At 44.2% G+C, this 14,110-nt stretch overlaps 1 protein-coding gene and 1 pseudogene across 3 annotated transcripts in view; one reads left to right on the forward strand and one right to left on the reverse strand.

The window, feature by feature from the left end:
• Nucleotides 1-14,110, reverse strand: part of LOC148119214 (butyrophilin subfamily 1 member A1-like) — a 91,768-nt pseudogene that overhangs the window by 25,773 nt on the left and 51,885 nt on the right.
• Nucleotides 1-14,110, forward strand: part of LOC148119216 (H-2 class I histocompatibility antigen, Q10 alpha chain-like) — a 34,007-nt gene that overhangs the window by 15,685 nt on the left and 4,212 nt on the right. The window lies entirely within an intron of this gene.

The following is a 14,110-nucleotide window of genomic DNA, read 5'->3' on the forward strand; positions in this document are numbered from 1 at the left end:
GACAGATGGACTTGAAGAACCAACAACGAGAAACTGCAGACCCCAGATGAGATCTGGACGCCAAGAAGCGTCTAGAGTCAGGGCTCCTGGTGCTGGAGAGGCAGTGCAGTGGGTAAGAGACACACTGCTCTTATGGAGGACCCACAGCTCTGTAACTGACTGCAGCTCCAGCTCCAGGGCATCTGGCGCCCTCTTTTGGACTCCGCGTGTACCTATACTCATAAATACACATAAACACATAGACACAAACATATATGCATAATTAACAATAAAGCAAAATGAATCTTCCTTAAAGATACAAGGGTCCTGGCATTCTAGGCCTGACAGCTGCAACCCCCTCATGTGTGACAGTTGACATTGACAATGGCTGTAGCTGAGGATGCAAACACCCAAAGCTGCAACCCCCGCATGTGTGACAGTTGACATTGACAATGGCTGCAGCTGAAAATGCAAACACCCACAGCTGCACCCCCTGTATGTTTCAGTATGTGACCCTGACCATGGCTGGAGCTGAGGATGCAAACACCCAGACCCCTCCTCAGGGATCTAACACCAGCATGTTGTCTGTGGCTGCTGTCAATCAGTCACTCCTGCTGGAAGCTGAGCATCTCATAGCTGTCAAGTGCTGGAGCTGCTGCCAGCTGATGCCCAGAGCCAAGGCCAGGTGTGGTACAACTGTGATCCCAGGTCTCAGTGCAGAGACAGAAGGACAGAGAGGAGAATCCATGTCAGCCTCAGCCACAGGGAGTTAAGGGCCTGTGCAGCCAGGCAGGGAATTTTTAACTACCCTGGCATGCTGGGCAGCCTGGGTCCCTATTACCACAGAGTCTCCCAGAAGAAGTAATAACAAATTCCCAGGCCCATGCTCACAGTCACAAATTCTGGATAGCTTCTTCTTCATTCCCATGGCTTTCTGGTGTAAAACTATGATATTTGGAGGGTTAGCGATGGGTAGAAACTTACCCAGGGCCACAGAATCACAGAGACAAACCCTGCAGGAGTTAGGTCTGCCCCTAAAGCCATGTGAACTCAACAGGAGACCTCCAGACCGGGACATCGCTGTGGGGAGCACTCCACTTATCTAGGGGGAAGTGGAGACTGGGGTTCACTAGAACTTCTACTAAAGAGGTCACTCTCCCTTCTCTTGTGTTTCTGGATTTCTTTTGCATAATCTCTGCGCTATGGTGCATGTTTGTGAGCTGTGCTGCATGTTCTAAACATCTTGGAAGAACAGTGCATGTCACAGTGGGACCAGAGCCTGGCAGGACCCCTCAGTGGCCTACCCCCAAAAGTGTGTGAAATGCTAGGCCAGGTGTTGGAGAGTAGGGGTGCTCTTTTATAAGATCCGAGCTAAGTTCCCAGCACCCTAATTGGGTGTTTTCAATCACTTGTAACTCCAGCTCCAGGGATCCGATGATCTCGGGTCCTCAGCTGGAAACTGCACACAAGGCACAGGCTCACAGAGACACAGACACTCGTACACACAGGTGAAATAAAAATAAATCTCTAGATGGGTTTGTTTTTATTGTTTATGTGCCCCTCAGGAAGTCTCACCTGAATTTCCCCAGTCTCTTCTGCCCCCTTGTGGCCAGAATGTGACACAGCAGTGCCCATCTGGGCACCTGCCTTTGATTTCCCAGTTGCACACTTTGCTGAGCTTTGGCAGAGGTGTGACCAGGCCTCCCCTCTCCCTCTCCTTACTCCCATGTCCTCTTCTGCACAGACAGCCTCATTCTGACCCAAACACCTCCACCCACTCCTCATCCACCCCCACAAAGCTCTTCCCTCTCTCTATTCCTCACCACCCACCTCTCTCCACCCCTCCATCCTGCCCTCCACTGACCCCTCACCCTGCAGTCCCCTCCCTCCCACAGCTCCAGAAAGGACTGATGGGGAGGAAGGCTGGACACTGTGCTCAACCTGAGCATCTGTAGGAGGAGACGGTGGTCCAGATGCTGTCCTCACCTTACTCTGTGCAACCAGGAGTCCAGCTTTCCCACAGCACCAGGTTTTATTCTACAATGCTCAGTAGAATTACTATAGCATCATGACTTTGCCAAGGACAGTTAAATTTTTCTATAAAAGAACAAATTCACATTCACATATCCATCACATCAACTCAGTGCTGTCTTGTTGGTAGCAGGCACTCATACATATTATACAAATCGGTGACCACCACTGTTCCAATAAAACTTTAGGTGTGGCTACTGAAACTTGTATTTTATCTTTTCACATAGCAGGAAGTAGTGTTTGACATTTTACATTAAATATAAACATGGGTTCGCAGGCCACACAAAAGCTGGCTCGTAGTTATTTTTATCAAACTCTGACTTGAAGAAACACAATTACTAGAAAACAGAGAACATAATAAAAAGGAAATTCTTTTTAAATTTTATTTATTTATATTTTATGTGTGAGAACTGTCTTAGGTAGGGCTTCTATTGATGTGATGAACACCATGACCATAAAGCGAGGAGGAGAGGGTTTACTAGGCTCACACTTCCACATTGCTCTTCAAAACTGAAGGAAGTCAGGACAGGAACTCAAACGGGTTAGGATCCTGGAGGCAGGGGCTGAGGCAGAGTCCATGGAGGAGAGTTGCTTATTGATCTGCTCAGCCTGCTGCCTTACAGAAGCCAGGACCACAACCCCAGGGATGGCCCAGGACACTGGGGCTGGGCCCTCTCTCATTTATCATTAATTGGGAAAATGCCTTACAGCTGGGTCTCATGGAAGCATTGCCTCAACTGAGGGTCCTTCCTCTATTGTGACTCTACCTGGTTCCTTCCCTCTGCTGTCCTTGGTGGTCACTCCACGGTGTTGACGTCTCCAAAACGCTGGGGTCTTCTGTTGCAACTGGGCTGCACTATCACCAAAAGCCTCTAAAGGATCTCATGGTACCAAGAGTCAACTTCTTCTTGTGAGCCCTTCAGTCCTGGGCCTTCAACTGCCAAGAGGCTGCACCTTCACCAATGGCTTCCCCTGGCCTCTCACAGTGCCAAGACTCAGTTGCTCTCCATGACCCCTTCATGCCCTCAAAACCAGTACCACTTAGGTGATGCTTACATGTTAGCAAGTCTGGCTGCCAGCATGAGGTACAGCTTTGGCATCCTCTGGAGCCCAGTTTCCCTGTGCTCTCAGGAAACACTTCCCAGAAGATTTCATCTCAACGATGCTGGTCTCTTCTCCATCATCACTGAGTTCTTAGCTCCACCGAGCACATCAGGTATCTCAGAGAAACAAAGGTTCACTTTAGTATTTATGATTTGGGTTATTACAGGAGAATCTTCAGCCCCAAATAACCAGAACCACAGGATCTTAATTCAGTATAACAAATGGCCCTGAGAGAATCTTTAAACTTTCCTCTGAAAGTTCACAGGCCAGGCATCCAACTTCTGCACTGCTCTCAATATTCTTATCTTCCAGTTTCCCAAAAAAATATCCCAAAGAGCTCCTAACACTCAATGGCTATTCTAGCCCAAATTTCCAAATCCTTCCCACAATCGTCCCAGAAGCATGGTCAGGTCTGTCATAGCAATACCCCACTACACTGGTGCCAGTGTGTCTTATGGTTTCTATTGCTACGATGAAACACTATGACCAAAACACAGGCTTGGGGAGGAAAGAGTTTATTTGGCTCAACCTTCAGCATTGCTGTTCAGCACTGAAGGATGTCAGGACAGGAACTCACACAGGAAAGGATCCCAGAGTCAGGAGCTGATGCAGAGGCCATGGAGGGGCAAAGCTACCTGCCTTGCTCTTTATGGCTTGCTCAGCCAACTTCTTATAGAACCCAGGACCATGCGCAATGGGCTGGTCCCTCCCTCATCGATTGCCAATTGAGAAAATGCCTGACAGGTGGATCACATGGAGACATTTCCTCAACTGTGGCTCCTTCCTCTCTGGTGACTCTGGCCTGTGTCAAGTTGACAACAAACCCAGGCAGAACAAGTGTGCTGCATGCGTACCTGCCGATAAAGGAATCCTTTAACTTGAGACATCCTGTCTACTTTTGGTTGTTCTTTGTGTTTGTCTTATTTTAAACAACTAAAAATTGGACCCAGGGCCTCATATATGTGGGTCAAGTGCTCTACCATGGAGCTACATTCTCAGTGATTAATTTCCTGACTCTACAACACATTTCCCAAAGAAAATTATATGCACTCTTGCTGTGGGAATTCCTTCAGCCAATAGCCTTTAAGATACTGGTCCACTTTGGGTGTGGTCACAAGTACTATATGTGCAGATGTAAAAGCATGCACACACCCTGGGCTGCTGGACTCGGTTCCAGCTCCACACTCACGCAGAGGACTGCTGATCTGTGAGTCTACCCCTAAACAAAGTAACTTTAATATACGCCATTCTGGGCTCGTGTGGGACTATTTTAATATATGCTGCAACAGACTTCCTGAGGGGCTGTACAAGCGAACCTTCCCACCAGCAATGGAGGAGTATTCCCCTTACTCCACATCCTCTCCAACATAAGCTATTATAGGTCTTTTCAAACTTAGCCATTCTGACTGGTATATGATGATATCTCAGAGTCATTTTGATTTACATTCCCTTGATGCCTAAGGATGTTGAACATTTCCATTAGTGTCTGTTGGATATTTGACATTCTTCTGTTGAGAATTCTCTGTTTAGATCTGTATGCAATTTTTTAATTAGATTATTTGGTATTTGGATGTCTAATTTTTGAGTTCTTTATATATTTTGGAAATCAGTCTTCTGTTTGATGTGGGATTGGTGAAGATCTTTTCCCATTCAGTGGGCTGCATTTTTGTCTTTTGATGGTGTCCTTTGCTTTACAGAAGCTTCTCAGTTTCAGGAGGTCCCATTTATTTATTGTTACTCTCAGTGTCTCCTCTGCCCGTGCATTGAAGGCTACTTTCCAGTTTCTTTTCTATCAGGTTCAGTGTTACTGGATTTATATTGAGGTCTTTAATCCCCTGGACTTGACTTTTGTTCATGGGGATAGAAACGAATCTATTTCCATTCTTCTACATACTGACATCCAGTTATGTCAGTACCATTTGTGGAAGATGCTTTCTTTTTTCCATAGTATTATTTTAGGTGTTTTGTCAAAAATCTGGTGTTCATAGATGTGGATTGATATCCAGGTCTTCCATTCACTTCCGTTTGCCAACCTAACTGATTTTATGACGACAACAAGCTGTTTTCATTACTGTAGCTCTACAACAGAACTTGAAGTCAGGGATGGTGATACCTCTGGAAGTTCCTTTTTTGTACAAGATTGTTTTGACTATCCTGGATTTTTAGTTTTCCCATATGATATTGAATATTGTATTTTCAAGGTCTGTGAAGAATTGTGCTGGGTCTTTGATGGGGATTTCATTAAATCCGTGGTTTGCTTTGGTAGGATTGCCATTTTTATTGTGTTGATCCTACTTATCCAAGAGCCTGAGAGATCTTTCCATTTTACGGTATCTTCTTCAAATTCTTTCTTCAAATACTTAAAGTCCTTGTTAAAGAGGTCTTTCACTTCATTGGTTAGTGTTATCCCAAGATATTTTATGTTATTTGTGGCTATTGTGAAAGGTGACATTTCTCTAATTTCTTTCTCAGCTTCTTTATCATTTGTATGTAGGAGGGCTACTGATTTTTTTAGTTGATCCTGTATCCTGACACATTGCTGAAAGTATTTATCAGCTGTAAGAGTATCCTGGTAGAGTTTTGGGGGTCACTTATGTATAATATCATATTATCTGAAAATAGCCAAAGTTTGACTTCCTTAACAATTTGTATCCCCTTGATCTCCTTTTGTTGTCTTATTGCTCTAGCTAGAACTTCAGGACCCACGATGAATAGATATGGAGAGAGCGAACATCCTTGTCTTCTTCCTGATTTATGTGGAATTGTTTTGAGTTTTTCTCCACTTAATTTGATGTTGGCTTCCAGCTTGCTGTATATTGGTTTATAATGTTTAAATATGTTCCTTGTATCCCTGACTTTCCAAGACATTCATTACAAAGGGTATTGGATTTTGTTGAATACTATTTCAGTATCTAATGAGATGATCATATGGCTTTTCATTTCAGTTTATTTACATGGTGGATTACATTGATAGAATTTTGTATGTTGAACCATCCCTCTGGTATAGTTCTGGGGTGAAGCTGTCTTGATCATGGTGGACGAATTTTTATGTGTACTTGGATTCAGTTTGTCAATATTTTATTGAGTATTTTTGCATCAATGTTCATAAGGGAAATTGGTCTGTAAATCTGTTTCTTGTGTGAGTGTTTGTATGGTTCAGTTTCAGTGTAACCGTAGCCACATAAAAAGAGTTTGGAAATGTTCCTCTGTTCCTATTATGTGGAACTTTGAGGAGTATAGGTATTAGCTCTTCTTTGAAGTTCTGGTACAAGTCTGCACTGAAATCATCCTGTCTTGAGCTTTTTCTGGCTGGGAGACTTTTGATGACTGCTTCTCTTTTCTTGCATGTTGGAAATCTATTTAAATTGTTCACCTGGACCTAATTTAATTTTGGTATGTGGTACCTATGTAGTAAACTGTCCATTTCTTTTAACTCTTCCAATTTTGTGGAGTACAGATTTTTGTAGTATGACCTAATGATTCTCTGGATTTTGTCGGTGTCTGTTGTTATGTCTGCCTTTTCATTTCTGATTTTGTTAATTTGGATGTTCAAACTCTGGGTAAGAGTTTGTCAATTTTGTTGGTTTTCTCAAAAGATCATCTCTTTGTCTCATTGATTTTTTGTATTGTTTTCTTTGTTCCTATTTTATTGATTTTAGCCCACAATTTGATTATATTCAGTCATGTACTCCTGTTGGGAGTGTCTGCTTCTTTTTGTTCTAGAGATTTCAGGTGTGTTGTTAACTTAATAGTGTGTTCTTTCTCTGCTTTCTTGATGTAGGCACTTAGTGCTATGAGCTTTCCTCTGAGCACTGCTTTCATAGTGTCCCATAGGCTGGGGTACTTCAGTTTCTTTTGAGTATTTCATTTTGTGCCTTCATTTTTGTGGAATTCAAGGAAGTCTTTAATTTCTTCTTTTATTTCTTCCTTGACCCAGGGGTGATACAATTGCATACTGTTCAATTTCCATGAGTCTGTAGGCTTTCGGCTATTAGTGTTGTTCTTAAAATATAACTTTAAACCATGGTGATCTGATAAGATACAGAGGGTTATCCCAATATTTTGTTTAATCTATTGAGATTTGCTTCCTTACCGAGTATGTGGTCAGTTTTACAGAAGATTCCATGAGGTGCTAAGAAGAAGATATATTCTTTTCTGTTTGGGAGAAATATTCTATAGATGTCTGTTAAGACCATTTAATCATCTGATAGTTCTTTTACGTCTCTGTTCAGCTAATGTCTAGTTGACCTGTCCATTGGGGAGAGTTGGGATGTTGGAGTCTCCTACAATTGGTATGTGTGGTTTGATGTGCAATTTAAGTTTTAATAATGTTTCCTTTACATATGTGGGTGCTCTTGTATTTGGGGCATAGATGTTCAGGACTGGTACTTCATCTTCATGGATTTTTACTGTGATGAGCATAAAGTGTTTTTCTCGGCCTCTTCTGATTGATTTTAGTTTGAAGTCTATTTTGTTAGACATTAGGACAGCTACACCCACTTGTTTCTTATGTCCAATTGATTGGAAAATCTTTTCCCTACATTTTACCCTGAGATAATGTCTGTCTTTGAGGTTGAGGTGTGTTTCTTGTACACAGCAGAAGGATGGATCCTACTTTTGTATCTATTCTCTTAACCTGGATCTTTCTATAGGTGAATTGAGTCCATTAATATTAAGAGATATTGATGACCAGTGATTCTTAATTCCTTTTTATTTTTCAGTGATAGTGTTTGTGTATTTCCCTTCTTTGGGGTTTGTTGGTGTGAGGTTATCTGTTGCCTGTGCTTTTGCTGGTGCAGTTAGCTTCCTTGGGTGGGAGTTTTCCTTCTAGTACTTTCTACAGGACTGAATTTGTGGATAGGTATTGTTTAAATCTGGTTTTGTTATGAAATATCTTGCTTTCTCCATTGATGGTGATTGAAAATTTTGCTGGGTATAGTGGACTGGGCTTTCATCAGTGGTCTCTTAGTGTCTACAGCACATCTGCCCACGACCTTTTGGTTTTCATGGTTTTCATTGAGAAGTTGGGTGTAATTCTGTTAGGCCTGCCTTTATATGTTACATGGACTTTTTCTTTTGCAGCTCTTAATATTCTTTATTGTGTATGTTTTGCATTTTGATTATTATATTGCAAGACGACTTTTTTTTTTCATTCAGTCTATTTGGTGATCTGTAAGCTTCTCATATCTTTATAGGGATACCCTTCTTTAGTTTGGGAAAGTTTTCTTTTGTGATTTTGTTGAATGTATTTTCTGTGCCTTTGAGCTGTAGTTTTCCTTCTTCTATCCCTATTTTTCTTAGGCTTCATCTTTTCAGATGTCCCAGATTTCCTGGAGTTTTGTGTTAAGATTTTATTGGATTTAACGCTTTCTTTGCTCAATGAATCAATATCCTCTATGGCATCTTCAAACCTGAGATTCTCCCCCTCCATTTTCTGTATTCTGTTGGCTATGCTTGCCTCTATATAGTAACCATTTATTCACCCAGATTTTCCATTTCCAGAATTCCCTTGATTTGGGTTTTTTTTTTATTGCCTCCTTTCAGTTTTCAATCTTGAACTATTTAAATTGTTTTCTTTACCTGTTTGATGGTTTTTTTTCTTGTTTTTCTTGGGTTTCTTTAAAAGATTCATTGATTTCTTTAAAATTTTGTTTGTCTTTTCCTCCATTTCTTTAAGGGAATTTTTTCATTTCCTCTTTAAATGTCTCAATCACCTTCAAAGTTCAATTTAAAATTGTTTCCTTCTGCTTTTTCTGGGTTAGGATGATCAACTCTTCCTATTGTATGACCACTGGGATCTGGTGTTACGATGTTGACTTTTAGAATGTTGAATGAATTCTTGCACTGGTGCCTACCCATGTCTTCTTCAGTGGGTGCCCACAGTGTTTTTGGCTCTTGGTCCAACCCTTGCAGTTGCTGTCTGTGTCTTTGGGAACTGATCTTGGTCTGCTCTGTGAAGTCATTGCGTTTGTCTAGGGGAGCCACTTAGATCTCTCTTGGCCATCTCTCATGGTCTCCCCTCATGGTCTGCTCCCATGGTCTGCTGTGTGCAGTCGCAGTCTGTGTTTCAGAGTTCCTCTGAAGTAGTGGGGATAGGAAGGTTTGGGGACAGAGTGGGGTTTGTAGCTTACAGGGTCCGACTGATGGGGTGGGGTCTTGGAGCACCCTACTGCAGGATGGTGCCTGCTGGCTGGCTAGAGAAGCTGTGGCAGGTGGGGGAGGGGCCTGGGGCTTTCCCCAGTAGCAAGGGCCTAGAGAGTGGGGTGCCCCCACCGTGTGGGTGATCACTCACCTCATGGTCCTCTCTGTGTAGTTGCAGCCTGTGTTTCAGAATTCCTCTGAGGTTGCAGAACTTTTGACCTTTTTAAACTGTGAGAAACTTCCATATTCAACCTAGAATCTGCACTTAGAGGATCCATACCCATAAACTCGGTCTGACCCAGTTTTAATGTTCCTTCCACCATTATTCCACACCCTCAAAATCCATTCCCACACATCTTCCCCAGACTTCTGCTTGACTGAATTAACAAACTAATTAAGCTCTTTAGTTGTGCAGCACATGCCCTCTGGCACTATACTTTCTACGTCCCCTCGAGCTGTCTGCTCTGCCTGCAGTCTGGCTACAGGTGCTATGATACTGCACGAGATGGGCCTGGGTGGGTGGGGCGGTCCAAGGAGCCCCAAGGTGGGTGAGAGACAGACACGCCATGCACACAGAGCATATATGAAGGTACCTAGGGGAGACAGAAGAGCACAGAGCAATCTCATGGGAAGAAGGGAGTATAGAGAAATGAGAGAGAGAGAGAGAGAGAGAGAGAGAGAGAGAGAGAGAGAGAGAGAGAGAGAGGCCTGCCAGTGGGAGAGAAGACAAAGGAGAGAGGGAAGTAGGTGAATTTCTGCCCTTTAAAGGGATGGGGCACAGCGCCTATGCACAGAGACCACACAGCAGCCCAGGGTACTGCCTGCTATGCTCACAGGGGTGAAACACTCTGTCAGGGCCCCAAGGGGCAGGGCCAGGTGATCCTGGATGCTAACAATAGGTCTAGAGGTAACTATTGGTGGGTTCTGAGGGACTTCAGGATTGTCTTGCTTAACATTTCCTTCAGAGAAGGTCACTGCTGGTTAACAATGAAGGATTAATTTGTTCAGTCAAAGGTGGAAAAGCTGAGGGGCTGTGGTGGCGCACACCTTTAATCCCAGCACTCAGGAGGCAGAGCCAGGTGGATCTCAGTGAATTCAAGGCCAGCCTGGTCTACAAAGTGAGTTCCAGGATAGCTAGGAATGTTACCTGTCTTGAAAAAACAAGAAAAAAATAAGAAGGTGAAAAAGCCAATACGTCAGGGGGTGTGGCTGAGGGTAGAGAGACTGCTTCCACAGCTGAGATAAACCCTGAGAATCTAAGGGTTCAAAGTTCTCAGCTTCAGTAGGGCCCTCACATACCTCCTCATCTCAAATTACAGGATCCTGTTTTAACCAATTACTGTTCTTATTTTAACTACTGCTTCAGAGCTGTAGAAAATTCCCTGGTTTCAGACCTTGAAACCTCTTTTCCTTTCCACGGATCTGCTTCCTCCCCACGAGGAGGGTGATTTTAAAATGGAGAGGCTGTGCTGAGGCTCTACTCAGTCTAAGGCAGGAACTGTAGATGACCCCTCTTCTCTGCTGCGAGGACCTGGCCAGTTCTCAGGATCGAGAATGGGGAGGGTTTTGTTTTAAATAAGATAGAGACCTGTTGATGTGCTTTGCATCCTAGACATCTGGCCAGTGTGTGGGAGTGGACGTGCGCACTGGACCAGGTGTTTGGACAACTGCCGAAGACTGGGCAAGGAGCCCCCTTTGTTCATGGGGCTTAATAGCTTCCTGGGAACACCTCTAGCTGCTGCTGTCTTAACCCGGGAGAGACATGCAGTCAGATGAGTGTAAGCCTGTGCCTCTGGTGATTACTCGGATGTGTATTCCCATGTTGCTCTGGTGATATGTAAGGCCTGCCCATGTGATGATCACTGGGATGTGTATTCCCATGTTGTTTTGCTGTTGTATACAGAATACCTAGTGGTAAATTCCCGGGTGAAGCCCCCTCACTTGGGGGCTTCCTACTCTATTCCTTTGTTTCAATTAAGCATCCTTGTAGAATAAATCTCTCTCTTTACTAATTTCATGACTTACAGAAATTCTTTCTCATGAATCGAATCAAAAATAAAAGTCTGGGCCAGCAAAGTGGCTAAAATTATTTGCCCTTATACTCCCTAAAAGAAAACATGATGTCTTCTTCCCACTGGTGGAAAAGGATGGAATGTTCCACCTCGCTGTAAGTTTGATGAGGGCAGGACAGCCTGAGTCCTGAAACCCTTGGAGTAGTGTGGACAGGAGCCTGTGGGGCAGCTCAGGCAGCCATGGGTCCCTTCAGCCTCACCCTCTGTGGGCTCAGACCCAGTCCTGTTGTTCTTCTTCAATGGGTTGAACTCTCAGCCTGGACTCTGATGCTTCTCCTTCATATTAATAAAGTGAGAGCCTGGAAGGCCTGAAGTCAGAATGAAGATGGGGACAGGGACATCACTGACTGCAGGAACTCTCTGGGTGTTGGGGATGTCATGGTCTGTCACAAGTCACTACTTAAGTGACTAAAATTTTTCTTCTTCAGCAGCAATTAAAAACTAACACATGGTTCACGTGCAAAGATGAGCACACACAGTGTCTTCTGCCTTAATGAGGCTCTGATCCACTGTGCACAGTAGTCTATAAAATGAAATATTTTTTATTTTTTATTTTATGCTGCTTTGCAAATCACCATTTCAGCACAGTCTATTTCAGTCATCAGTCCCTGTGCTGCTCCAGCTCTGGCTCCTTTCCTGGAGGTTCAATGTTGACTAAACAGCCCTGTGCCCTCAGCCCCTGGGACTCCACTCTAGATGTGTAGGAGAGGGAGAGGGACATGCTAGAGCATTTTTTTAAATTTAATTTTGTGTTTATTAGATGTATATTTTAAGCTTATGAGTGTGCATGTGCACCAGGCACTGGATCCCCCAGAACTGGAGTCACAGATACTTGTGAAGGACCACGTGGGTGCTGGGAACTGAACCTGGATCCTCTGGGACAGCAACATGTGATCCTTACCTTGAGTCACCTCTCCAGCCCCTATTGCAGCTTTTACAGAAGGAAACCACACAGCCTGGCTCACAGCAAGATGGCTGACAAGATGGCTGACCACAGAGAGAAACTAGATGCAAAGGAAGAGACAGTGTTAGTGTGGAGCTCTGGAGTGAGGGGTGCTGGGCCTGAGGGAGAAGGCAGCGGACTGAGCAGGAGGAGACAGAGGCAAAGGGGGAGATCCTAGTGAAGTGGGGTCCTCCTGTTTGATTGTGTTTGTCTACAGATCACAGTGAACACATCAGCAGAGCCCTGCAGGGCATCTGACATCCCACACTGAATACTGTGGGGGTTTGAATGAGAATGGCCACACAGGCTCAGAGGTTTGGATACTTCAGCTCCAGCTGATGGAACTGTTAGGGAAGGATCAGGAGGTGTGGCATTGTGGGAGGAGGTGTGTCACTGGGGCTGGGCATGGAGGTTTTAAAGACTCTCACTATTCCCAGTGTCTCTGACACTTGCTTGTGGACCAAGATGTAAGCTCTCAGCTGTTCCTGCCACCACACTTTTCCTGAGCCACGGACTCAAACCCTATGCAAATGTAAACCCGAATTGAACAAGTCCTTTTATTAGCTGCTGGGGTCACAGTATCTTTTCACAGCCATAGAAAAGTAACTAAAGCCAGGTGTGGTGATACAGCCTTTAATCCCAGCACGTAGGATGCAAAGGCAGGTGGGTTTCTGTGTGGCCAACACAGCTAGAGTTGTGCAGAGACAGAAATTGTCTCCAAACACACACACACACACACACACACACACACACACACACACACACACCAAAAATAAAAACTGGAAGAGACCTGAAGGCCCTTCATCCTCTCTTCACCCTTCCTCTTCCTTCTTCTCTTCAATAGTCAAACCCTGGATCTTCTCAAAGAAAAGTCACTTCCAGGAACACAATAACATCAACAAGCTGGTTGGGATGCAGTGCAGAGATGTTTCTCTTTAAAGCAGAGGCGCTGGCCTGCAAGCACCACACAGACTCCCACAGAGACCAGGCTTGATCACTGCCAGTCTTGGTGCTCAGGGACCTCACCTGTAAATAGAGACTTTGCCTCTTCACTCAGGATCGTATCTTCACAGCCTGTGCTTACACTCAGACTCCTAGTGTTTCTTCCCAGATGATCATCTGTGGCTCCAGGTGCTTGTGTTTTACAGGGATCTTCATTCCATAGTCCTGAGATTGTCCCTGTGGACCTGGGTCATTGTCTCAGCACAGTAGACCCCCCTCTCCATGAGAAGAGACCCCTGTGGAGATCAAATACAGCAGGACACTGACCCTGTCTACACTCCATGTTTCCCTGTGTGCACACACTTCCATGGTACAGTTGCTTTAGTGAATAAACCACAGTCAGAGAGGAACTGGAACTAATAATAAAGAGAATAATGATGACCGTGTGGTAGAAGTTACATAACCTATGACTCTCTCTCTCTCTCTCTCTCTCTCTCTCTCTCTCTCTCTCTCTCTCTCTCTCTCCCTCTCTCTCCCCCCCCCCCAACTTCACTCTCACTTTATGAACTGATGAACCATGGGAGATGAGTGTTGCAGACATATGGGACCTTAGCTCTGATAACCGTTGACTCCTGAGTTCAATAGCCCTGTGCAGTGTGGACAGAGGGTGATTCTCACGGTAGAGGTCCACACTGGGGATTGTAGGTTTCATTCTTGTTCAGTAGTGTGGAGAATAATTAAATTTATAATTTTTTTCTGTGGATTTTGACTTGATGTCATCAAATCTCAACCAAACATAACTGAAGTAGAAAGTGAAAGCAGAGGTGAGCAGGGCCTCCTTCCTGCAGGGAGAGTCACATATGACACACTGTGTCAAAAGTGCCTAATCAGAGCTGTA

The sequence above is a fragment of the Myodes glareolus genome, chromosome 18 (assembly GCF_982192425.1).
Source record: "Myodes glareolus chromosome 18, mMyoGla1.1, whole genome shotgun sequence".
Taxonomy (NCBI): domain Eukaryota; kingdom Metazoa; phylum Chordata; class Mammalia; order Rodentia; family Cricetidae; genus Myodes; species Myodes glareolus.